We start from the raw sequence: 27,245 nt of genomic DNA on the forward strand, positions 1-27,245 counted from the left end.
AAATGGCGGATTTTATGCACTTTAATGTGCAAGCTCATAAAACTTTTGCTCAGCTTGGCATTGGTGACAAGAATTTTAACCGACTTCCAAAAAGAATCGTATCGTATTTACAGCGATATTTCCGTCATTTGTAAACCGTTTCTTTTTTGTTTGGATGAATATTCTTTCAGGTTAGTCCCATTTTTTTCATGTCAGGATCTGATAATGGCATCCTAGAGAAATCTAGGGGAACTATCGTATCGTAGGGACAATTAGTGCGTTTGTTCATTGTTTCATTATCTATTTTAAATCACTACAATTTCATGAAGGTATTTATCTTTTTTTTTATTTGTTCACGTAGTGTGGAGGTAATACCTAGATGGCATCACCGAAATAAATATGTTTAAGAATACGACCAATCCTTCAAGATCATTGACGTAGTATCAGCCTTAATTAAATCAACCAATCAAAAAACACGCATTTTTATTTATCACTTCCCATTTTACTACAATTTACAAAGTATTTTATTTGTTTATATAAAAAAAGTTTATTTACAATCACAAAACTAAGTGGAAACACAAAGTTAGCAAATGTAATTAAATTGCTGCATGCGGGCAGCCCTATGACATGTTTACGTACCGCGCGGCTGTAGGTATTTATTTCAAAAATACGGCCGAGTTATTATACTGCTTGTAATATCATCTTTACTGTGATCAGGGATTACTGCTTGTATCTGGATAATATGATTTATAGTAGGTAGGTAGGTAAAGAAATATGAATAGTAGTATCTACCCTCAACCCTTAAACTCAGGGGTAATTTACAATTTATAGTTCCAATGAAGGTTAGCGATTTTTCAACTAGCTTCTTCGAGGAGTAATAGAGGTGTATGACAGATATTTTTTATGCTGAGCTACGTAAAATAATTGAAAAATATGTTCCAAAGAAAAAAGTTAAGAATAACTCGCGATATCCGGTTTGGTATTCGAAAAACCTAATTAAAAGATTGAAGGAGAAGAACAAATATAGAATCAGATATAAGAAATACCACAATCCGTTAGACGAAATTGAGTTTAAATTATTACGTGATAGGTGTGAAGTTATTATAAATATGGAATATAAAAACTATTTAGAAAACGTAGAGTATAGAAAAGAAGAAAGAAAGAAAAGATCTTTATTTTTAAGTAATGCCACATATCACATTAAATCTAAATTATAACATTATGGCTTAACGTCCACTCAAACAGTGGAGCACTAATAAATGCCCTGTAATATGTGGCACAACCTAGAAAAAGGCCCCAACTCAGCATTTTGCCGCATACTTTCAATAAAAAAAGTATGCAGCACTGATTTTCAGTTAGGACCCAGTTCAAGTATAGTATAAAGGTGAATCCAAATTTTTTTCATTCGTATGTAAAAAACTTGCGTAATAATAAATGTGATTATCCTGCGATAATGACAAATAATAATTGTTCATTTTCCAATGGGTCAGATATTTGTAATCAGTTTGCAATCCACTTCTCAAATATTTTTGTATCGTCTAAGAGTCAATTAACACAATTTGTTAGTACTTTAAATTCTAGTTATAGCTCACAATTAAATAACATAAGTATAAAGGAGAAAGAAGTTTTACAGAAATTAAAATGTTTAGATATAAACAAAGGTTCTGGCCCCGATAATATACCACCACATTTTGTTTATAGCTGTGCATCAAGTTTATCGAAACCATTGTTTCTTATTTATAATAAATCTTTATGTGATGGTATTTTTCCAAGTATATGGAAAATGGCTAGAGTAGTGCCTGTTTTTAAATGTGGGGATCGGAAGGATATAACAAAATACAGACCAATATGTATATTATCGGTATTTTCAAAAATATTTGAATCAATAATCTGTGAGAGACTAAGTTGGCATTTTAAATCACTATTAATAGATAATCAACATGGCTTCATAAAAAAAAGATCAACTATATCAAATTTAACATTATTTATAGATGACATTACTGAAGTACTAGATAATACTGATCAACTTGATTGTGTTTATACAGATTTTTCTAAAGCGTTTGACGTTGTTGATCACTGTATATTGATAAAGAAGCTCATCGGTTATGGTGTTTGTGGAAATGTTATCAATTGGATGGAATCATATCTAATGAATCGTGAAATGAATGTTGTTATTGGAGGCTATCAATCAAAAACATTTACTGCTACTTCTGGAGTGCCACAGGGTTCCAACCTTGGGCCTACATTATTTGGAATATTTATCAATGATATTATAACTTGTTTTCAATATTGCCAATTTCAGCTGTACGCTGATGACCTCAAAATTTATACGAAAATAAAAGACATGAATGATTCTAAAAACATGCAAAAAGATTTGGATAGACTTTCTAATTGGTGTTATAATAATAATATAAAATTAAATCATTTAAAATATTTCAGTATTACTTTCAGTCGTAAGGTTAAGAATTTCAAGTTCAATTACAGTATAAATGGAAATATATTGGAAGATGTTAAAATTATAAAAGATCTTGGGATTACATTAGATAATAAATTGAGCTTCATACCACACATAGATAGTTTGGTAGGGAAATCTCTCAAGTTATTAGGTTTTATTATTAGAAATACAAAAGAATTTAAAAATTCATCAACAAAATTAGCCTTATTTAATACAATGATCAGAAGTAGACTTGAATACTGTTCAGTAGCATGGAATCCGTATTATCAAGTACATAAGGATAGAATTGAAAGAGTACAAAAAAAGTTTTTACGACATTTAGCATTTAAAGATAAAATATTGAAGGAAAGAACAAAGTATAATGATCTCTTAAAATTTTATAAAACGGCTTCACTATCTAACCGTAGAGATTTGATAGACCTTTGTTTTTTGCACAAAATTGTTAATTTTAAAATAGACAACTCGGAGTTGCTGAATAGGGTAAAACTTGCTGTGCCGAACAAAAATGCTAGATCTCACATTAAAAATAAACTAACTTTTAGGCCAAGAATCACAAAAACTAATCTGGGGAGAAATTCTCCTATTGAAAGAATAGTGAGATCGTATAATAATATTTTTAAAATGGCAAATCTGGATATTTTCAATAGCGGTTCTAATTCTTTTAAAAGTAAAGTTAAAAAACATATGTCGATGAATAATGTACTTTAAATGCATTCTGTTTTTGTTTTAAATGTAATTTCTTATTGTTAATTCCCATTATTATTCTTGTAATTACATTTTTTTTTTCTTTCTTTCTTTTAGTTTCTTTGTTTTTTTTTTATTTTTAGTGGTAGGTAGATTTAGTTTTTGTTTCTTTTTTTTTTGAATGGTAAATTAAGAATTGTATTAAAATAAACGCATGTTGAGTTAGCCTGTAAGTGGGGTGTACAAAGTAGCATATTACATTTTAATGCATGTTATGTTTAATTGGTCATAAGTTTTTTGTATACAACGTTGGCTTCCGAATAAATAAAAAAAAAAAAAAAAAATTATAGTTTGTCATGTCATTTATGTAACTTTGTCTCTCTGTATCTCCTAACTAATGGATCAATGCCGTCCTGGATTAGCCTATAAGCTATTCAAGCAGGGTACCCCGTCTAGGGGGCACTAGAGACAACCAAAAAAACGAAAGTACGTAAAACGTAGTAACTGTAAGCCATTGAGGAGTCAACTGATTTTCAGCTCCGTCACCAAAGCGACTCCACACCTTCATTACATTGTAGTGCCGTGTAGTGTAACGAAAAAATTAACAAAAGCACTAGTCGTCCCTACGGTTTACGTCCCAATATCAGATTCTGACATTATGACAATGGGACTACCTTAGGAGTGTACCCTATCAAACAAAAACAATTATCCAAATCGGTCGAGGCATCGAGACAGGCGAGTAATCGCGTAACATAGATGCAACTTGCTTTTACTTACCTTTCTCACCTGATACCTGCCTAGGTGTCATAGAGCAAGTCTCTACACGCAGTTACTAAAGGCCTAAGGTTTCATCTTTGTGTAAATAAGCTGTGTCAGATCGCTCTGGGATTTTGGTCTATAATGACGTCAATCCGAATACTAAGCCAATCCGAAGATATCGGCGATTTTCTAACTGTTGTATTTATGATGAAAAGTGGCGAGGGATTTTTATAATTTTTATATGTTAAGTTGAATTTTAGTGTCATAAATTGTTCATGATATGTTTAACAAGCTAGTTTATTTTTTAAAACAGTGTTTTTTTTCATTTAAAATTATAATAAAATAAATATTCCTAGAGGCTTTTGAACAGATATTTGAATATAAACTAATAATTTGAATATAACCTAAGTAATCTACGAGTACTTACTTTAAAACAGCAGCTGCGAATACTCTTGCCGACTCCTATCGGTAGAATTTGCCATTAGAAATTATGATACAGACAAACTTGAGTTTCAAAAGTACTTGTTAAACTAAACTGGTGCTATTCAAAAAATTTGAATCCGAAATCATAAAATTTAGGAAACCTTAAATACTTAGTGACGAATGAGTTAAGGTTTCCTAAATTTTGTTCAGACTACAAGTGCAATTAGCGTACCTTCACTTGGAGTTAAAGACGTCTGAGGCGGTCGAAAGTCGAAACCCTTAGATTTAACTTAGTGTTTTTGTTCCTTTTCTCTTTCCAGGGTTTTGATGCGGCTAATTACCACCCTACCGGCAAAGCCGTGCCGCCGAGTGACTTAGCGTTTTGGTAAGATGCCGTGTAAGAAAGCAATTAGGGGATGCGTTTGTGGAACTTGTTCAAATTAGCGGCTCCGTTTTAGAGTGCACCATTACTTGGTTAAACATAAACATGCTATGCTCTCCATTCACAAAAAAGTTATTAGGTATGTACTTGATGTAGTGGGTATATGATAATTTTAATGTTTATGTACCTATAATTGTGATAGGGTTTGTGTTGAAAACTTTGCTTTTGGAATTAAAAAGTTTTTCTTTTTTTACATCATCTCTTAAACATAAAAAGCTGTCCATTAGTCTACCTAAAATTATAAAACTGATATTGCTGTTCTATAGGAGTCATATAATAACAATTAATTAAAATTAAGGTAATAATTAAAAATTGCTGTATTAGTTGATCCTGAGAGACATGTTTCAGCAGAAAGAGCGGTTAAATTAATGAAAGACTTTCAGGGTTTGATCAATGTTATAGCAAAAGCAATTTTTATTATGTTGCATACAAGAACATACAAACGTATAAATGGTTAGTTAGTTTTATGATATTTATCATAGTAAATGCATTATTGATGTTATTTGATTTATTAATTATGTATTTATTAATTAGTGTATATAGCCTAGTGGATATAACCTCTGCCTCCGACTCCGGAGGGTGTGGGTTCAAATCCGATCCGGGGCATGCACCTCCAACTCTTCAGTTGTGTGCATTTTAAGAAATTAAATATCACATGTCTCAAACGGTGAAGGAAAACATCGTGAGGAAATCTGCATACCAGAGATTTTTCTTAATTCTCTGCGTGTGTGAAGTCTGCCAATTGGCATTGGGCCAGCTCCTCATTCTGAGAGGAGACTCGAGCTCAGCAGTGAGCCGAATAAGGGTTGATATCTGTAGGCTTTATCTTTTCAAAGAAACAAAAAATAATTATTAAGAACTTAGGAAACATTTCTAACAAAAGGTCGTACCTAGACGGCGTCTATGGAATGTCACGTTGCTCCGGTGCGTCGCCGACTCGCTGTCGATAGCAAATCTCGATGCTATTTAGAGTTCCGTTGTCCTGTACCTTATTCAGGCTTTACCAGCGTTAGAGTCAGCAAATTGCAGTGTTCAGCTTCGGGCGCTTTATTGAAAATTCAATCTATCTATAACAATAAAATGGCATTAGAAAAGTGAGCTTTTTGCTACAGTTTTAAGAGTTAAAGTGGCTTGGTTGCTATGACGATCGGAGTCCGTTATCCGGCGTCAGGTTACGGTCACGTCTATATAAGACAGTGGCGTCTTCTTCACCGTTTCATTCTGTTTGAGACGCTTCGGTGGCGTGTTCCGCGTACGCCCGTCTCTTCGGTGCCGGTCTCGCGGGCTTTCATTCCTCCCCTCACTCCGATTAGGTTCCGACTTAGTGCTCTTCGCAAAGGACAGTTCTATTACGTGTTGAATTGAACTTGCTCGTGTTTTGGTGACCCTGAAGCAAAGTCAGGTATGTTATTATCACAATAATTTAGGTTTAGAGCATATAAACTAATTTAAAACAAATTTAAATTGATATGAATACATTACTTGAACTTGAAGTGTAATTGGAAAAATAAATAGTTTCGCTCTAATTTAAAGATCGTAGTAGTAAAAGGTTTTATATAGAATTTATATGAATATTCATAGTTATTAGTGAAATAGGAAAATTAATTTAAATGTATGCCTCCAGGTTTGAAAGCTTAATGAGCTTTTTTCCGAGCGCCGTTAAAATTAATAACTGTGAACTTTAGATACAAATAATTATATAATAAAACATATTTTAATGTAAAATTAAATATACCTACGGACGTTTATTTTATATAGGCAAATGAAGAAACTATCAAGGTAAAAAAATTAAAGGGCTGCGTTAAAAATCAAATGCAAACAGGACTCTAAAACTAGTTTAGATAAAAAATGACAACTACGATCAATATTGATTACTGTTACATGTAACCTGTTGCTTGCTTATAATATTATCTTGTTTCGCAATGTCGACAAAAAATACTAGTAGCTAGATGGCTACCTTACATTCCAAAATTAACTTCAATATCATTTCTACAATATACCTAATGTCCTATGGTCAAAGATTTTATTCTAGTAGATATGTTACTAACACGTCGAAACTGTGGCACAGAAAGGCCAAAGGCCTCATAATAATCATCGAAACTTATAGAAATAAATAATACCTAAATATTTTCTATAATGTCGAGTTGTGTGTTCAGGAGGTGTAATAACTAAATATATAATTAAATAATGTAAGGAAACGCAAAATGAGGCATTTGTGTGCTTAGTATAGTATCTCAGTTCGGACCACTTTTTGCGGTGATTTTGTAGGCACATAACAAGTCTATAGTATAAAATCTCGTTGCCTTATTTTATATAAATATAAAAAACAAATTCGTTTATTTCCATCTATAGTATTTTAGTGTCAGAAAATACAAATACATTAACAAAATATTTAAAAATCTGCTTACAAATGCTCGGGGCCACCCAGTGTACCTAGTGTTTCAAATTGGGGCAGTCAATCTTTTCACTAATCCCCCTTGGTTTGTGAAATTACAGCAAATTAGGTTTCGTTATAAACACACCAAATATAACGAAAAGCTCATTAAATTGACCGTACTAGGAAAAAAGTACATCCAATCATACTTATAAGGTAAGTAACACAGCTAACAATTGGCATTCCCTCTCTCCTTACAGACCTTACAGGCCTGTTCACAATCGCCATAAACATCCACTACTGAACTCTACTTATAGTAAGTCAAAGGTGAGGCTCCTGACCCTTTACAAACGATTTATGAGAGGAAATAATTTGCTTTATAACTACTATCACATTTCTAGTCTCTGTCTATTCGTTTTTCAAATTATACTTACTCATTTTATCATCATGTCTAATATGATGAATATCCCAATCATGTAATGAACATTGGCCTAAATATATCTAATCATTTTAAGTATATTATACTTACTCACTACAAGATAAGAGTACAACATTGCCCTTATAATATTGCATTCATCATTATCAGTAAATTTTAACAGCCTACCGGACTTAGCTTTCTTATATAGCCTATATGAAAGGAGTAGTATTTGTATACTAAATAATAATATATCGTTCTATTTCGAATATTTAATAAAATATTACATGTAATAAACCACCACTTTATCATGTTTAGTGGATCTTGGTATATCTGCCAATCAGATTATGACATAGAGTTGGGTTTTAGTGGGTATTAGAGGCGAATGATCTTTTAGCGAGTCTCTTAAAATCAGACCTTCCTGTTTTGGACCGGTACACCTAAATACGTTTCCTGAATTCCTGGGGACTAATACAATGTCGTAGAATGTTGGTTGATCCTAAGAGAGACGAATATAATTTAATAGTCTAAGGTCCAGGACTTGTAAAACAAGTTCGGGTAGATTTACAAATGAAGTTTCTGCTCCTTTATCTAATTAAAGACTTTATAGGATAATGAAATTTGTTCTCTTGCAAAAAAAAATTGCCCTCACTAAAATCTTGAAACTTTGTAGTCAAAGGTGTGCCTTTAGTAGGAGTCATGCCTTTAATAAATCTCTAGAGTTATACGCAAATTAAGGAGAGACAGCGGTTTGGATTTCACTATAATTTACACGTATTGAAAATAAAACAAAATCAGCTCGCGGTCGCCATTTATAATGCTAGGCAAAGTGCTGTGGGCGCCGCAAATCGCAATGATAAATTGAATTAGCGTACATTTAGAGCTGCATCGTATAATGTGGAAATGTATTACATACATATTATGCGATGCAATTCTATAATACCAGAAAATTAAGCCACATAAGAGCTATGCGTTATAAATTGTATTCGCACGGTGCTTCGCTTTACCCGGATAAGTAAACGTACATTATTGGACGAAGATGGTAAAATGATTACTGTCATTACTGTAGAATTACGTGACGGTGTTGCCATTACATGCACTCCGGTCCTCTTACCGCTCTATTGTTGATTAGTGTTTTTTTCCGTAATAATAGTAAATTGTCACGAAATTATTTAAAGGAAAGTAAAAGTTTCATTTCGCTGTTTGATGTTTACCGTAAAATGATTATTGACGTTCATAAAAAAAATTAGAAATCTCGGTTAGTAAGGACATAAAATTTTAATGTAAAACTTTCTTTCAGATTTATTTTAAGTCTAGATACGTATCATATTAAGATGGCTTTCACAAAATGGCAAAAACAATTAATATAGAATGTTTGCCAGATGAAGTTTGCCTGTGTAGAATGTACCGACTAATATAATAAATTGAATGTTAATTGATAAAATTAAATAATTAATTTAATTTTGAGACTTCGGAAATAAATAAGTTTTCTTGTGAACTTGTGGATATCACACAGATTTGTCAGGTTTTCAGGGAAAATTCCAAAGACGAAATTATTATTCAATATGTTTCTTAGTTTACACAATCCTATGTACAGTTGAAAAGAAATATGAGATCTATTCTATTCATACAAATATTTTTTTATTTCAAGTGAATTCACCACACTTAAAATAAAAAAGTTACTATAACGTGACATTTTCTACATTTGACGTAGTTTATAAAAGATTTAGATTATTTTTACACAGTAACTAATATATTAATGCGGTAAAACAGTTCTCTTTTTAGTCTTTCAATTTAAATATATTCAATGCTGTTTTGAGCTTTCTATGCACCGCAAAGCTCGCTTTCTATCAAGCACTCTAGGAAGAAGCAAGCTATAAAATAAAATAATAAATAGTATATATTTTTTATAAAAATCTATCAAATTAAAAACTCAATTTCCTATAATAATCGTTGCAACAGAAATCATGAACGCACAGTAAGAGATTTTACAAAAGTTAACACCAATAGAATAGAATGGCTACTAACACATCAATGTAATGTATGCCTCGTAGCAATATTTAAAAAGTGATTTATTTCACGTTAGAGCTTTAAAGTTCTGTCTTCGATTGTAAAGTGAGGTTAATTATAGAAAAAAAAGTCTAACGAGGACAAGTTCTTCCTTTGAAACTGGTTCTTATACGAGTTAGATGTACCATGAACTTGCATTAAAAATATAAATTGCTATTGACTTCAATGAGTTTTTGTGATTAGATGGATATAAATAGAACATTACTTCCGTACCGACAATAAAATAATTATTTCTCTATTTATATTCTATTTTATTTACAAGAGGATATCTATGAAAAATGTATGAAACTCCTTTTAGAACTTTTGTAGTTTATAGCGAAAAGCCAGATTTTCTGGACTTTGTTTTATGATACGTACCTATAGATTTATTGCATGAAAGTTTTGCCCTGTCTTCTTGGTTTTTGGTCTTTTGGACTTAAATTACCTTTACGCTGGAGCTCAAATAATATAATACATACTATCAAACTATTCGTTCAACTTTCAAGTAATCTTTTTCCAAATTCAAACTCAGTGAGAGCAAAGTTCGCATAAGTCTATTCACCTGTGTAGTATTTTAGTAATATCAATTAACTACATCGCTATGATGTAAATTGAATATTCGCTGAGTCCGTGCCACAAGCTATGATATAAAGGATTAATCAAAATAATCCGTCCATTGCTCCCAGTAGCAAGGCGCGGTGAAACCGTAACCGTGGGTGTAACGCAAGTAAACGTACGTTTTTGCGTACAAGTGCAGGCGACCTTGACCGTATGTGCGCCCAAATCTGAGATCGGCCCAGTTATGAATACGTTATTATAGATCGCAGCTAGACCAGTTTAATGTGATCTCTCCATGTTCACTGCGGATGTACGAAATTGTTTAGTCATCTCTTTTTCATAATGGCTCAACCGTTACTAAAAGTTATCGGATGTAACTTGTTCGACCATGGGAATATTGTTAGGTAGGAAGTTTGTTCGTTGATTTTGTGTTTTCTATTTGGATTGGTAGTGTTATGTGTATTATTATTATGAACCTCCATAGCTCAGGTTTATCCAGATGCTTATATGATAAGTGTCATAGCACATGTTGCACAGGATTAGTTGGAGGAGAAAGGAAATGATGATCGCAGAAAAACGCTATATTTCTCTGCTTGAAGACTCCAGAGGAGACGACTTTTTCATTACCTTTTTTTAATTAAGAAAACGTCATGTAGTAGATATACTAATTTGCATTTATTTTAGTTGTTAAGGATATAATAAATCAGACACACGTAGATATGATCTAATTCATTTCATCCATCATATCAAGACACGGTAGTGTGAGAGCCAAGACCTAAAAATAATATGTCAATGCACCATATTTTATTTATTCGAATTAATTCCATTTAATTTGTCAAGTTTGTATTTCAGAGAGAAATAATGTAGCTCCTTGCACACAAACACTAAAGGGGATTGGCCATCCCCGTCCCAGACCTACCGAAACTACCCGGCAGTTTACTTATATCTAAAAAAATAACAATAATTTTACTTTTATAATCAAATCATTACATTACAAAAAAAGTTTGCTACAATGTTTAACGACATTTTTAATTAATCTTTAATTTGTCCACAACGGGGTTAAGCTAAGATCGTTGACCATACAGCTTGAGTTTTACGATATTTTTTGAAGACTTATGTTCGTTCATTTTCTTGTTTATTAACAAACAAGAAAATGAATGCTTGTTGGTAATAGAAAAAAAAATACAGCTTCAAATGTTACTTCGCCACTTTGTTACACCGGCGAACAATTTGCTCTAGAAGAGTGATAAAAAATGTATTTTTCTTCAAGAAACATACTTTTAAGTATAATTTAAAGCACTGATTCTCTATTAGATAACAAGCCGAAATAACTATCAATTGGTTTACAATTTTGCAATTTTTTTTTAGTGTTTTCAATGTTACCTTAAACTGTTAGTTCACAGTTGTAAAAGATGGCTGGTGGATGGTGGTGGTGGCACTTGATTTACTAGTTATGCCAATTACCCAGAACTTTGTGAATTGAACTTGGCCATATTTTCACATGTTGCCTTCCTTATACAAAAACCACTTCCTTGAACATGGTCACCGGTGTAATCGGATGATTGATGGCCTTTCCAATAGTGTAATTTACAGCAGCCATATCCTCGCCGTATGTGTTTGATGTCATTCGCCACTATAATTTATAGCCCCTTGTTTCAGGCAGCCATGTTTTAAAATTACTGTCTACATCAAATGTGAAATATGTTATTTATTGGGAAATGTTCTCAATACAATAAAACAGAAATTCTCTTAAGTTACATAGAACCTATGTTTATTAGACACAGCAAGCTAGTATTAAAAAATATATCTAATTTTTATTTAATAAAAAATTGTACTTTGTAGTTCTAAATGTTAATCAAAAATATATCAAAAAGTTTTCAGCATCTTTTTACTGACGGCAATATTTTATTTAAGTAACTACATACAAAATATCGGTTACGTTGAATCCAAAAGATTTGGCCGCCTTAACTTTGTGACCGATCTTTGATCCCTTCGCGCAAGTTAAGGTAAAATTGCATAGTCTCTGCAACCAACGGTTTTTCGTATTATTATCCATGATTTAAAACTGCTTAACCATCCCATCAATTCTACAAGCTTATACTCTTATATAAAGTATACCAAACAAGCCGTTACAATACATTGCTTATGAGAATAATATTTTGTTTTGTTTTCTCTAAATAAGTTCAAAGTTATTAAACGCAAGCTTATGGAAAAAACTCATTATAGTGATAAAGAATATTTAAACTATAAAAAAGCTTGGTAATTGCACTATACGATTGTGTACTTAGTTCTAGATAAAATTATAAAATGGTGATAAATAAAAAAATATACCCTGGCTGAGTTTGTTGTGGGTTCTTCTCGGACCGAGGCGCGTTTGAAACCTTTGTTACTTTAATTTTAAGTTTTTGACCAATTGTTATCACTATTAACTAATAATACAATTACCTGACGTTTCGAAAGTGCTTGTGAACTAAGTCTAATTGAAATAAATGAAACTTTGACTTTATCAAAAAGATGGAATTTACAATTTTTTATAAACTGTTGACTATATTCTCGTAGTTGGCTGCTACAGTTCACTGCCCTGTGTCTTACATTGATTTTTTGATTGAAAACCCATCACGTTGATCCTAAGCGGTTTGACGGTGCGGTATCGATCTAAGCCGACGGCTTGACGTGCTGTCCGAGGCATAGAGGGCTGTTACTGTAAATTTCTTGGAAAATAAAAAAAACTAAAAATCTTATAAGCTTGTATATTAAATGACCCGGGACTCTGACTTACTCTCAGGATCACGTGAAACTCGGTCAAATCCAAAATAAAACACAAAATGAATTTATCATTATTTGGTAGTAATTTCATCGCCAAACGCGCCTCGCTAAGAGAAGACACACACAAAACACTCAGACAAGGTTTTTTTTTGTTCACCACCATTTTACAAACTTATCTAGAACGTACACAATCGTATAGTCAAAGAGTTTAATGGACTAAAGAGGTTAAAAAATAGGCAAACAAGAAATATACGATTCATTTCCTTTACATTACAATATGGTTATTTAGCACTAGAGTCTCGAAATTTGAAGTACACGCCTAATTTATATTTGTAGGTCGCATAGAGACGAGACACTGTAGCAAATGCATTACACTTCACAATACTGATATTTCTAGTAGCACCAAGTACGTGAACTGAGTCGTCAGTGAAAGTAATATTTGTGCCATTTTGTCAAATACAACAACCGTTATAAACTCACCAGAGACCCAAAACGACACCTACATTACGATCTTTAAGAGTCTTTAAAGATTTCTATGTAAATTAAATGTCGCAATATTATTTCGATTCATAGAAATCTAAATAAATATTGTCAAAGTAAACTTTGATAGATACACAACAACGTACAAAGTTTGTCTCTTTAGGGAAAATTTGATGCGAAAGTTCATAAAATTCCATTGTAACCTATTTCTAGTTATCTAGTTAGTTATGGTAAATCTTTGGTAACAACTACAAAACTTCCACAATCTTCTAAAAATCTTCTAAAAATCTTCAAAATCTACGTAGTCAGGTAGAGTAAAAATTTAGAATGAAATATTTATTATTAATTATAACCTTTAACTTACAAGAAAACCATCAGGTTTTAAATTAACTGGAAAATAAAATCTAATGGAATTGAAAGTCATTTGTTTTCATTTAAGAATAAATAATCAACGTGAATAACTAATGAGGAACGGATACATAAAACTAATCTTATCACGTTTGGGATACAACTGTCAAACTTTCGATTGATGTATACTTAATTAATATAAATTGTCAAATGATACTTGTCTGTGCAGTTAATCACGAGCTTTTCGGCCCACGCGCTAACACACTTGAATAGTGTCGCACAAACTAAAAGAGTGGAATTCCAAACATATTTTACCCTAACTGTACTTTCTTAAGCGGCCGCGAAATGAGATGTGAATGATAAATGTTCGAAACTTTTACTTAGGCAAGTGATAACGCACGTGTCTATTACCGTCCCATTTACCTAATATCTACATTAAAGTTACGAGTAAATACAAGAAAAGTATTAATCATATAATAGGCTTAAAATTAAAAAAAATAACCAGCAATTGAGCTAAAATCCAAAAATTATGTGTTACAATTGCTGAATCTCTTCTTGAATATAAAATACTAGTACTACTATTAACAGTAAATTGTAATTAACAAATAGGTAATGTAAGCAGTAAAAAAGTTTATACTAAGGTAAAACTTTCTACCGGATGAGTCAAAATTGGTTTTAAATTACGAACCAAAAGTCAGCAAGTGGGCGTATTGAGCATTTTGGAAAATTTATTTCCCATTAGAAAACAATTTACAAACCGATGTTGTTATTTGCCTATATTAGTGGGTTAGGTAATATTGGGATTTGGAAAAAACAATTTTGTGCTTTATTGAAAATTTAATTAAATTTCTCTACATCCTACAGTTCGCATCTCGAAATTGCTGCAATTTATTTTCTCCCCATAGTGCATCATGATCAAAAAGATACAAAAATGTTTTATAGCCGCATGGTTCGGCATTATAGTCCATCGAATTAGCACAAATAAGAAATTGTTTGTGGTAATTTGGTTTCGGATTTTATATTTGAAATGTAGTTGATTGTGTCTCTACTATGTAATCTATAGTCATCTTAACTGATGGCCTGTCGTCCTAAATTTTAGAGATAGTTTGGCCTTTAGAAATAACATAAATGGGTACGGCTGTCAAGTAGCTTGTAGCTGGCACGGAAGTCATATTAAATTGTACTTTATTTGAGAAGTTTAGCTGCCAATTTTTCTTTTAGATTGATTGTAGTAGATATTGGAAAGCAAAAGTTATACATTGGATGACAACTTTCTGTGTCATGTTTTGAATGGAAAACAGCAGCAGTTTTTACGATCTCTCTGGATCAGTTGGTAGATCTCTTTGGATGCTGTGGTTCTCAACAGAGAGGTCCTGGGTTGGATTCCCAGCTGGGGTCAGTTTAGGGTTTATATTTCCTAAATTAACTTAGGTATGGTTTGGTGATAGGCATCGGCCGTGGCTAGTTACCACCCTACGGGCAACGACGTACTGCCAAGCGTTCAGCGTTCTGGTACGATGACGCGTAGGAAACGTCTGAGGTATGGGTAGAATAAACTTGTACCTCTCCCAAGTATGCCTGCATAAATCTTAGATTGCATCGTCACTTAACATCAGGATCTGTAACCATGTGACACGTCGATTCTGTTTCTACAAACGTTAACACTTCCAAGCCAACAAAATGTATGGAAATGACAGATCTGATCGACAAATTGATTACGCGGCCTTTTTTTAATTTTCGAAGCGTTAGCGTTTGTAGAAAGAGAATCGACGTGTCACATGGGCTACAGGCCCTGGTGAGATAGCAGCCAAGGGCAAGCTATCATAGAATAAAAAAAAACTTTAGACGAACCGCGGAGAGCTACTTACGATCATTGCTCGATCTGGACAATTGAGATGGATTATTAGATATAACTGTACATTGTACGTGTAATGATTAACAAGCGAGGTGTTTTTGTATAATGTAAAAATTATCAATACAATCTCCGACTTTACGAGCAACCACTGGCCTTTTTAACATTAACAAGAGCTTATCGGTACAACACTTGTGTATGGCGCTTATGTTTATGGGGACTTGGATGTTATCACGTGTTATGTATTGTCGTTTAAATACAGCTGTTCTATATTTAAGTTTATAGTTTTTTTTTTTAAATTGACTATTCCTCTCCAACTAGTCGGAAAAGACTGTTTTAAGCATGGGTACGACAATAATAACCCATCGGGCGGGTATCGAACTACGACCCCTGGCCCTGAATCCGGCCCCTTTACCGTTAGCTATTGAGGCTTAAACTTATTATACATAAGCAAAAGTCACTCAACACGAACTCTCTAAATCCACTTGAGTTACAAAGTTGAAATTTTGCAAGGAGATCCTACTAATATTATAAACGCCAAACTTTGTATGGATGTTTGTTACTCTTTAACGCCGCAGCTACTGAACTGATTTGGCTGAAATTTTAAACGCAGATAGATAATAGGTAGGATTAACACATATGCTACCTTCTTAACCCGAAAAATCCATGGTTTTTGCGAAATTTGCAAAAAATTCCAGGGCGTCCACTAGTAGTTTATACTTAGTAGACATCCGCTAAGAACGGATTTTGACGAAAGACGAACGAGAGGATCACATTAAGGAGGTCTAAAGATGGACGAAGTCGCGGGCGACCGCTAGTTTTTATTCTATTCTCGATATTTGGTATCATGACAGTTGTGTGTACGATTGGTTGTAAACACAGAACATAGAACGCTAATGCTAACGCTGTAGTTGTTTTGGGAATAGCGCTTTTGTATTGCCAAGTGAAACAGTCAATGAGATTTGTGGGCGAGTTCTCTTGCCGATGGATCACGAGCTTAAGACGGTTGTTGTATTGCCAAGTGAAACAATCAATGAGATCTGTGGGCAAGTTCACTTGCCAATGGATCAGGAGCTTAAGACGGTTGTGGGTCGCAGAATTGCGAGTGCAGGGAGGGCACTAGGTCAGGGGAAAGTAGTGGGGACTGCGTACGGTGCATACCACAATTACATCCGCACTTTATGCTTGTTGGATTAAGGCCGCTCTCCAATGCACATATTTGAATATTGGACAGCTACCGGTAACGTAAAACCGATAATAAATATTGGCGATTGACACTAATTAGTCAATTAATTGCAAACGTAGATTGGGAATTATATCTTGATATATATCATGAGAAAGCAAGACAAGACAAGATACAAATTTACAAATATATTATTAGTAAATTTGCTGTTTGTAAAGAAGAGACGGACGGTACAGAAAGTAAAGACTCCAGTGATTGTACTAATTACTTACGTGTAGTCATCAACCCATATTCGGCTCACTGCTGAGCTCGAGTCTCCTCTCAGAATGCGGATTGGAAGACTTCACACACGCAGAGAATGAAGATAATTCTCTGGTATGCAGGTTTCTTCACGATGTTTTTCCTTCACCAATTGACACACGTGATATTTAATTTCTTAAAATGCATACAACTGAAAAGTTGGAGGTGCATGCCCCGGGCCGGATTCGAACCCACACCCTCCGGAATCGGAGGCAGAGGTCATATCCACTGGGCTATCACTGCTGACTACTTGCGTGTATTTTTAAATAATTCATTAAAAGTAATGTATAGGAACAATGTCAATCTTTGCTGAATAATAAAAACAGGCGTCTACCAATCTTTTGTAGAGAAATTTTCTGTGATGCAGTCTCTAGATTTAGGTTAAATATTATTTAACCTCAAAATATGTAAATGTTTATTACATGGACATTTAAGTAAATATTCCAAGTGAAAGTTCTCCAAAAGCTTTACTAAATAACTTTGCTACTTTCCATATTTTATTTTAAACTGAGGTCAACAACATTGAAAATCGTATCAAATTCGGTGCAATTTTGCATATTCTCTCATTCTGAACTTTCATTTAAAAAGAGCTATAAATCTGTGAAATATTTAAAAAAAAAATGGAAAGCTGCATTATTTAATTATGTAGCTTTTATTTCTATTTACAGTTAGCGGATGCCCCGCGGTTTCACTCGCGTAGTTCCTATTCCCGTAAGAGTAAATATAGCCTGTGACACTCACAAATAACCTTTCTGGTGGTAATTCTTTTTTTGCAAAATTGGTTTAGTAGATCCAGAGATTACCCTCTACACCTCCATAAACTTCACTGTTTCGTAATATTACTTCTATTTATTTATTTATTTACAATCTTACTAATATTATAAAAGCGAAAGTTAGTATGGATGTTTTTACTCTTTAACGCCGCTACTACTGAAGCGATTTGGCTAGAATTTGGATTGGAAATAGAATTTTTAATCCCGGAAATATCCATGGTTACCGCGGGATTTGTGAAATTGTGACTGAATTTCACGCGGGCTAATTCGCGGGCGTCCGCTAGTTAACATCATATTGTAAAACATTTACAATATGGTTATTTAAATCATGAGATTCTGGGTTAGGGTCTTGGCTGGGCTATAAAACAATAAATAATAAGCAATATAACACTTATCCTATCTAGCTGTTCTAGTCCTAAAGTAAGTGTAGCTTGTGTTATTTAACTGCTGATTTTTTTTTCTTTAAGAAATTCTCAGTATTAGCCTGGATTTCAGAAGTATGCCACCCACCTTCAGGCCCATTAATCGATATTAAGATATCGCAGCATTCGTATCAGAGTCAAACATTGCTCCTACCCCTAATTGGGACAGCGTGATGAGTTTACAATCCCTACAAAAGGCCAATGTCCTGCAGTGGACGTCCATCGGCTGATATGATGATGTACTGATCTAATAAAAGTATACGTATCGACGACGGCTCCCCACTCCATCTCGGACACTTCGCATCTGTCAGCGTTGGAGTGCGGTTGCCACCGTCAATTCGTGCACAGTATTTGCTTACTAATTGTTTATATTAAAGCCGTGTTATCTACGAAATAGTGGACATTACAATGATGACGATGGGTTTAAGCTGCAAATCCTATAAAAGAGGCTTCGCTTTGCAGTGATCCTTTAAAAATTGGCTGATGATGATGTACAAAGAAAGTTAACTTTGTCATCTATAATTTGAACAACTATGTTAAGAAATACAATCTTTGAACAAACATAGATTGCTAATAATAAATCTATGTTAACACCTTCATAAACACATGAATAGGCACGGCAAACAATAACACTCGGAATGTTCACAATGGCACTGCAAACGATGTAGACCGCTCTCACCTGAAAAGCCCAAGCTCACAGCAAACAATAGTAGAGCCTGGCCCCAACACTGTTGCACGACTACTTTCCCATAGAAATTACAGGTTTTGGGAAATCGCGTCTACCTATTTTAATCTAAATTTAACTTATTTCAAGAATAAGAGTTACATATTTGTACCTTTTGCCGTGGAGACCATGGAGTCGCAGTGCCAAAAAATTTTATCGAATAATTTCACCGCGGCTAGTTGCCTCGACTGGTGACAGAAGGGCTGGCTCATTTTTGCGTAAAGGATCAGTCTGGCTGTCCAGCGCGGAAATGCAGCCAGTATTGCTTGCCACCATTCCACGTGGGCATGATTTGTATAGTTATTAGGATAAGTTAGCTTAAGTTCCTTATTGTATTCTTTCTCAATAAAAAAAAAAGAAATTAAAAAAAAAGATTAAGTTTAAGTAATCCAGCCAGTCAATTCACTAACTAACTAACTTTGACGTAAGTTAGCTACCCAATAGAATAAACATCAAATCAATAACAACCGCATTTTTCGTATTCCGTAATAGACAAGCCCTTGAAAAAAAATTGCCTGAAGGCTGTCTATCAGAAAATAACTCTGAGCACTATGCCGTCACATGAGCGGTACAGGTGAGTACGCGAGTGATTGAAATTTCTCAGGTACAAATGATGAATTACGACTAATTATTAATGTGGCTTACATTCATAATTAGTCGTAATTCATCATCGTGTTTGTGTTATAGTGTTAAAGATGATAAAAATAAATGTCGAAAAACCTAGCGCCGGAAGTTACTACAAATTTTTAATTCGTCGATAATTGCAATATAGGTCATTTATTATTTTTCTAAGCGTTATTCACATTGGTTCATTTCACAGGTAATTTTTTTTTTCAATATAAATGAATTTCTTACTAAAACCATTTAGTTTTGTACACAATCGTTTTTTTTTTCTAGAACTCGCCCACCTTAAAGGCAACTTATTTAACAGCGCTTAGAAAACGCAGTATTTACTGCATAGTTCTCTCCTTGCCAATTAATAGTCTCCAAGTTTACCGTTAAACTCCCATTACAGTGTATATAAATAGGGCTTACATATTTAGTTAAGATGAGTTATAAAATACACAAGTGTACTTAGAAATAAATTAAGTACGTGTAAATATGCCTTTGTGTTATAAGTTCCCACTATACAGGGGCGCGAATAAACAAGAAACTATTTTAAGACAGTGTTCGCATGCGATTTTTTGCAAAGATATCGAGAATCCCTGGCCGCAGTGCTGTTGGTTAGCGATTCTATCGCAACGAGAAGCTATTGCACTTTTTCTTTTTTTGCACTTCTTGGATGATATCAGATTCAATAGCGATAGTATAAATCGTCTACGCGTGAAGTTGTATTTCACCACATTAAGTAGTAACTAAAGGAATGCACGTGTTTTAAAAGTTTACGAAGAGTGCATGTGATGTGTAAACAAATATCTAGCTTCGTTTGTTGTAGGCTTCTTCTCAGGTTGTTTTGGAACTTTCTTAGTTTTGAGTTTAAGTTTACAACTTTACTTTTTTTTTATTCTTTACAAGTTAGCCCTTGACGACAATCTCACCTGATGGTAAGTGATGATGTACCTAATCTAAGATGGTAGCGGGCTAACTTGTTAGGAGTAGGAAGACAATCCACACCCTTTTCGGTTTCTACACGACATCGTACCGGAACGCTAAATCGCATGGTGGTACGTTTTTGCCGGTAGGGTGGTAACTAGCCACGGCCGAAGCCTCCCACCAGCCAGACCTAGACCAATTAAGATAACCTAAATCGACCCAGGCGGGGATCGAACCCAGGACTCCGTCTTGTAAATCCACCGCGCATTCCATTGCGCCACGGAGGCCATCAAACAGACTTTGACGTCAGACTTTACTTATCACTATTATTTTACAACTAGCTGTATCCACTATTTCAGGCAATATTTATATTTTTATATAATTTATATTCTTCGAATTAAAATTAATGATTAAAATGGTTTTGGTCCAAAAACTCGATGAACGCAATACTTTTGCAGCGGGATCTCGTACAACTTTCGCATGCATATTAAATAGATATAAATAATGTAAAGTATATAATGTAAAAAAATATTTATTGGCGATTCAAAGTCAACTTTCAGATTTTTATTGAATAAAATTAATTTGAAAAAAAAAATCAAAATCAAAAATCATTTATTTCAAGTAGGCTCAGTTTACAAGCACTTTTGACACGTCAGTTGACTATTTGTAAAGATTCTACCACCGGTTCGGAAGGCAGGTTCTGCTGAGAAGATACCGGCAAGAAACTCAACAGTTGCTCTTTTGAAAAAGTCATACAGTATTATAATTTACAATTAATAACAATTACTGTTTACATTTTTCATAGTTTTACTTTCTGTGTGAAGGTGGAAGCTGATCCAACGACCTCCAAGCATCTTTATCATTAAGGAACTCATCAATGTTGTAGTACCCTCGACTAAGTAGATGTTTTTTAACACATTGCTTAAAGCTATGCATTGGCAGGTCCATCACAGTCTTGGGGATCTTATTATAGAAGAGTACACCCAAACCTACAAAAGATTTTTTTACTCTTTGGAGACGATATGCAGAAATAACTAACTTATGCCCGTGTCTAGTAAGACGTGGGTTTAAATCTCCTTTTCGTTTGTACAAATTAATATTTTGTCTTACATATACTATACTGTTATATATATATTGACAGGCTACTGTTAGTATACCTATTTCTTTAAACTTTTGACGAAGGGACTCGCGTGATTTTAATTGATATATTGCTCGAATTGCTCTTTTTTGAAGTACAAATATAGATTGTATATCGGCAGCCTTGCCCCACAATAAAATACCGTAAGACATTACGCTGTGAAAGTACGCAAAATAAACAAGCCTAGCTGTATCAACATCAGTAAACTGTCTTATTTTTCTCACGGCAAATGCCGCTGAGCTAAGTTTACCAGACAGTTTTTCTATATGAAGACAGTTTGGCTTTGACTTCTAATATTCTACATTTTAAAAGACTCATTTAGCACAGATAAAATACACCAGTGCACAATAGTGTAGATGAACGTTAGACAAACACGACATCCAATCACAGCGCTTAACTAGTACTTTATATAGTAAAACCAGCACTCTAAATAAGGAAGTGTGACGCCACGGTTGCATCGGCAGGCAGTGAGGCGAAGCAAGGCCTGAGAATCGTGTCGTTAGATACATGTTACAATATAGACTTTATATCGGAGGCTCTAAGAGCTGGTCGTATGTAGGTGGCGCCCTCTACTGCAGCTGGAGCATGACCGAGCTGACCAGCCGACCCTACTACTATTACTATTTCTGTGAAATTTACAATAGCTATAAATGAAACTTTTCTATCACAAACGTCTTAAACGCTATCTGTCCAATCAATAAGTAGCCTATCCGACATGTGGTTCATCATCATTATCAACCCATAGTCGACTCACTGCTGAGCTCAAGTCTCCTCTCAGAATTAGGGTTAGGCCAATAGTCCACCAAGCTGGCCCATTGCGGATTGGCAGACTTCACACACGCAGAGAATTAAGAAAATTCTCTGGTGTGCAGGTTTCCTCAAGATGTTTTCCTTCACCGTTTGAGACACGTGATATTTAATTTCTTAAAATGCACACAACTGAAAGCTGGAGGTGAATGCCCCGGACCGGATTCGAACCTACGCCCTTCGGAATCAGAGGCAGATGTCATATCCACTGGGCTAACCCGGCTCCAAGTGGTTATAGACATGTGGTTATAGATTTGATATAAAATAATTTCGATATGTTCACTAGCAACCTGGAGTCGGAATGTTGGTGGATGATACACTGTGGCTCGGAGCGCACGTACATCAGGGTCCAGTGATTATCCTTAATATTTCACAGTGATTCTTCAATAACCCTAAACCCACCAACTTAAATTATTGCAGCGTGGTGGGTCTCCTAATCTATAGCGCTAGTAAGAATAGGCTGACGTTGACGATGGTTACAAACGTCAAAGTTTATCGTTGTTATCAAAAAAATTCGTATCCAATTCACGGGATAGCTGAATTAACTATTTTGTTTAAAAAAGAGTTGCAAGAGTTTCATATAATAAATTCTGGCAACAATTTCAATTTAAAAATGAAAAATGCTGGAAAAGATTGTAAGAAGATAACACGCAGTATAAGCGACAGATTGTATACTCATGAAGCTTCAGCTAAATCTCGTAATAAAAGAAGATCAATAAAAGGTCATTTTATATTTGACCGTACTTTATATAAACGAATTAAGTCGGATTTCTAGAAATTACTATAAAATTAGACAATTTTGCTACTATGTGTATAAATAATGAATTATTAATGAACGTATTCCTTTCTTTCTTTTCTTTCTTAATCAAAAATTAAAACGAATTAATTTAAGTTAACCGGTTTTAGTAGTTTACTACGTTTTTAGATGTAAACTATAAACTATTAGAGGCTATTCCGGGACTTGTCTACAGGAGATTGCAGTAATAGATAGTTATTTGCTGCAGTAGTAGAACCGAGCGATTAACGCACACCGTATTCACTACAAACCTGTTGCGCATTAAAAAAAAAACCTTCTTATTAGGTAGTCAGAGGCTTGTTACTTCCATAATAATAAACCAAAGATAAAGGTGTTATACCAAACCAAATATGGATAATATGACGAGGATTGAACAAGTTTTTATGAATTTATTTATTTAGTTCGTCATAAATTAAATAAACTCTCTCAATTAACATAAATTATTATTGGCATAAATGATGGCTGATTTCATTTTAAACAACAAATTAGCACAGTTTTATGTTTATTTCTATAAATGGCATATCTGATCTTACAAACGACATAATTATTGATACGATTATGTGTCAAAGTGAAGACAAGAGATTAAAATCTCTGTCTTTCAACGTGTTTACATTTTTAAACGAGAGCCATCAATAATATTTGGTCAATTATTTATCACGTAAGGTATCGACGTCTCATTGGATGGACGTTCGCCTGAGGCTGTAATGGAATGCTTGTATGATGCATATAATAAATATGAGAATCTTTATTGTGAGATAATAATGTTTCATGTCGATCAGTAGCTCTTTGATGTTAGCTTTGATGGACTATGTTTTTTGACTTTAGTGAAAAGTTTAATTGTAAGAGATTGAAATAAATAATTCGTTTTAAAAAGCTTTAATAATCTAACATGTTGTACTAGTGTTAGCTAAGATAAATGAGCCTAAATTCGATGGGTTGATCTTATTTAGTTTAAGAATTGCAATGTCTCTCTTCCGTCTGTAACCGTATCGTATGTATATGAGATTACTCATAATCTCATTATTTACTGTATATTATAGACTGTAAATTATTTTTTTCCCAATTGCAGCATGCCAATAAAACTATATCTGGCAACTACAGCGCTTTGCTCAGTACAGCTTTCTAGATTAGACCCACACATATTAATAGGGCAAATTAAAGAAAAGCTTTTGACATCATTCGCATTGAAAAACCGCATTCAAAAGGAAAGGAAAGGACTCAGATAGGTATATATATAAAGATGAAGGTTTAAATCTCGCCAGTTATGTATTTAAGTCTAAGCTTTATGACATAACATTTTAGCAATAAACTGCAAATGAGGTTACCGGTTCTCGGTTCAGCCTGCAGCGATGATATCATAAAAACCTGACGCTGGCTCCAACCGCACATTCTCCGATTACAAGGAAGAAATATTTCTATGCGAGTAAAAAACCTATTATGTATATTATTTCTATGTTCAATGAGTGAGAAAGTATTTGAAACCGACATGTGTACCTGTCGATTGAATATCGTTTACTTTATGATACCCGTGTCAAATAAAAATTAGGATCGTTAAAACTTTAATTAATTAACTAAGAATTCATCGTTTAAAACTGTTTTGGTATTCTATAAAGTTTTAGTAACGCACGAAGTAGACACTAAAGTCCAAATTATATAAAATAGAATCTTCCTTCTCCAATATATGTTCGTAACGAGTCCCTCAGGGTAGGCAGTGTATTTTTGCATCTATGAATTCCACTGCGCGGTGTGAGCAATTTGGTTACGGTAAAATATTAGGTCCATAAGGCCTAATTACTCAGGTTGATAGGTAAAGGGAATTACGTAAGAGGTGGTCCTTACATGCCTTAAATTGTTGCTCTGATATAGGTGATAGTTTTTTACTTAACATCATAGGGGTCGTTTGCTTGTGCCGTCAAATATTTCTGTAAAACTACGAGAGTTATTATTACAGAGGTCCAGTCAAACAATTTATAATCTCAGTTTTTGTCACAAGAAACAGTACTTCAATGTAACCTTTAAAAGTGCAATCGTTTTAAAAGTTACGTTCGGTTACTGATTATTACTTAATTTTCAAACAATATTGAGTAGTTGTCCGATATTACGAGTAATCTCATATAGATCTCGGATAGCGATCTATATCTTTTAAAAAGACGATAACTTTAATAGTTGAGCGTCATCAGTACGGACGGCGACGTGAGCGGGATGCTAGTTACGGCAGTGTCATCGACCCCAGGATATTCCTGCTCCTGATAGATGCGATGTACGTAATGAGCCTTATTGACTGTAATAAGCCACTATATTACTAAAGGAACGAAAGGAATAAAATTGTGAATTGTAGGCCGCAACAGAAAACAGAACAAGAAATGGAAATGATATAGACGGTGTAATTGAAATAAGCCTGCGATGCAATTAGATACGATATTAGTTTTCGAAATAAAACTCGTGTAATGAAACACCATAAAAAGACTGTAATAAATAATTTACTGTATATAATTATTGTTTTAGACTCGCAGTTATTAGCTAGGTGAATTAATATTGTTCAATAGGTGTGTATGGATATGCTTTAGACATTCACAGCAACATTGATTTATTTATGCCTATTAGTACTTTCCGCCATAAGATACGGGGCATTTTTGATTATTTGCTAAATCGTTAATTGCGGCAGCATAGGTAGCAGTAGCAGCAGGGTATTTTATTATTGCTCAATACTAAATTAATAAATAAATATTAAATAAACTAAATAAATATTTCAAGTAGACTTAGTATACAAGGACTTATGAAACGTCAGGTTATATTGCTGACAGCTAATGTCGAGAAAATAAAATTAAAGTTACATGAGTTTTAACGTAACTGTTAAACATTTCTTTAAATTTTATACTTTTAATGGTATACCCTGCTGGTACTAAGTTAAAATTACCCCGTATTGAGGTAGGTAAACCACAAAACCTTGGCTTAATAGCACATATTGGATTGCATATTCTCCTTGCAATATTAAATCAATGCATTTCGCATGCTAAGAAAGTCTATGTTTCTTCTAGCTGCAAAGTGGTCACTTAGACGTTTGGTGTCACTTAGACCTCGTATAGTATCAAAAGTGTTAATCAACTTTTAAAAATAATTTGTGATTTTTCATTCTTTTTAATTTACGGTTGTCGATTCAATAGGAATTATTATGATATACTAACTATCTTATCTCTGGTTTAAATGCTACACGCATATCACATTGAGTTTCAATTCGCATCATTGGTTCGCTATCTCGGACTTGGGCAATCTTGACCGGTACGATGCAAAAAAATATAGAGTCATGCTTTCCCAGCGTCGTCTTTACAACTTAACGAGGGACATTAGCCTCTTTTGCCAAGAAAGCTAACTGAATTAACACTTTCCAGAAATCTGAACTTATATTAGATTAGAAATGCAACTTTATTAGCTACTTAATATTATTAAAGTGAACGTCGAGCCTTTCTATTGGGCTCAATGCTTTCTTGTTTAAAACTCTAGACAGTTACTTCAAATAATGTTTAACGTTGTGAACTTGAATTAGTGGATATAAAAATACGTACTTTAATTAGTTTAATTACTTTAATTATATATTTTTTTTTATATCTTAACATAATAATACTTATATTTTAAGAACAAATATTCGATTCCCTCCAGCACTTGTTTTTTAAAAGTTTTTCTAAAGTTATATTATGTTACATTATTTATCATTAACTGTCCAAGCAATAAATATTATCTAACGAATAAAAAAATTAAAATACAATCATAACTCTCTGTTAGTTGGTAAGAGTTTTGAATTTCAATATCGAATTTTCTACTTGTATAAAAGACATCAACGAGCTACGAGTCCTAATGAAAGTGAAATAAATATTATCATAAACGAACTATATAAAGTATTATCATAGTACTTATATTTATTTTAACTTAAAGAAAACTTTAAGATGTTTAATTATAGTTTTGAAATAACGGAAAGCGTGTATCCAAT

The 27,245-nt window shown here is 33.7% G+C and overlaps 1 protein-coding gene across 1 annotated transcript in view; it reads left to right on the top strand.

Moving 5' to 3' along the window:
• Nucleotides 1–5,944: 5,944 nt before the first annotated feature.
• LOC112051777 (uncharacterized) overlaps nucleotides 5,945–27,245 on the top strand; it is an 85,549-nt gene continuing 64,248 nt past the window's right edge. Inside the window, exon 1 of the mRNA XM_024090562.2 lies at nucleotides 5,945–6,144. The gene's annotated coding sequence lies outside the window, so the exon portion shown is untranslated. The remainder of the gene's footprint in view (nucleotides 6,145–27,245) is intronic.

Source organism: Bicyclus anynana, chromosome 4 (assembly GCF_947172395.1).
Source record: "Bicyclus anynana chromosome 4, ilBicAnyn1.1, whole genome shotgun sequence".
Lineage (NCBI taxonomy): Eukaryota > Metazoa > Arthropoda > Insecta > Lepidoptera > Nymphalidae > Bicyclus > Bicyclus anynana.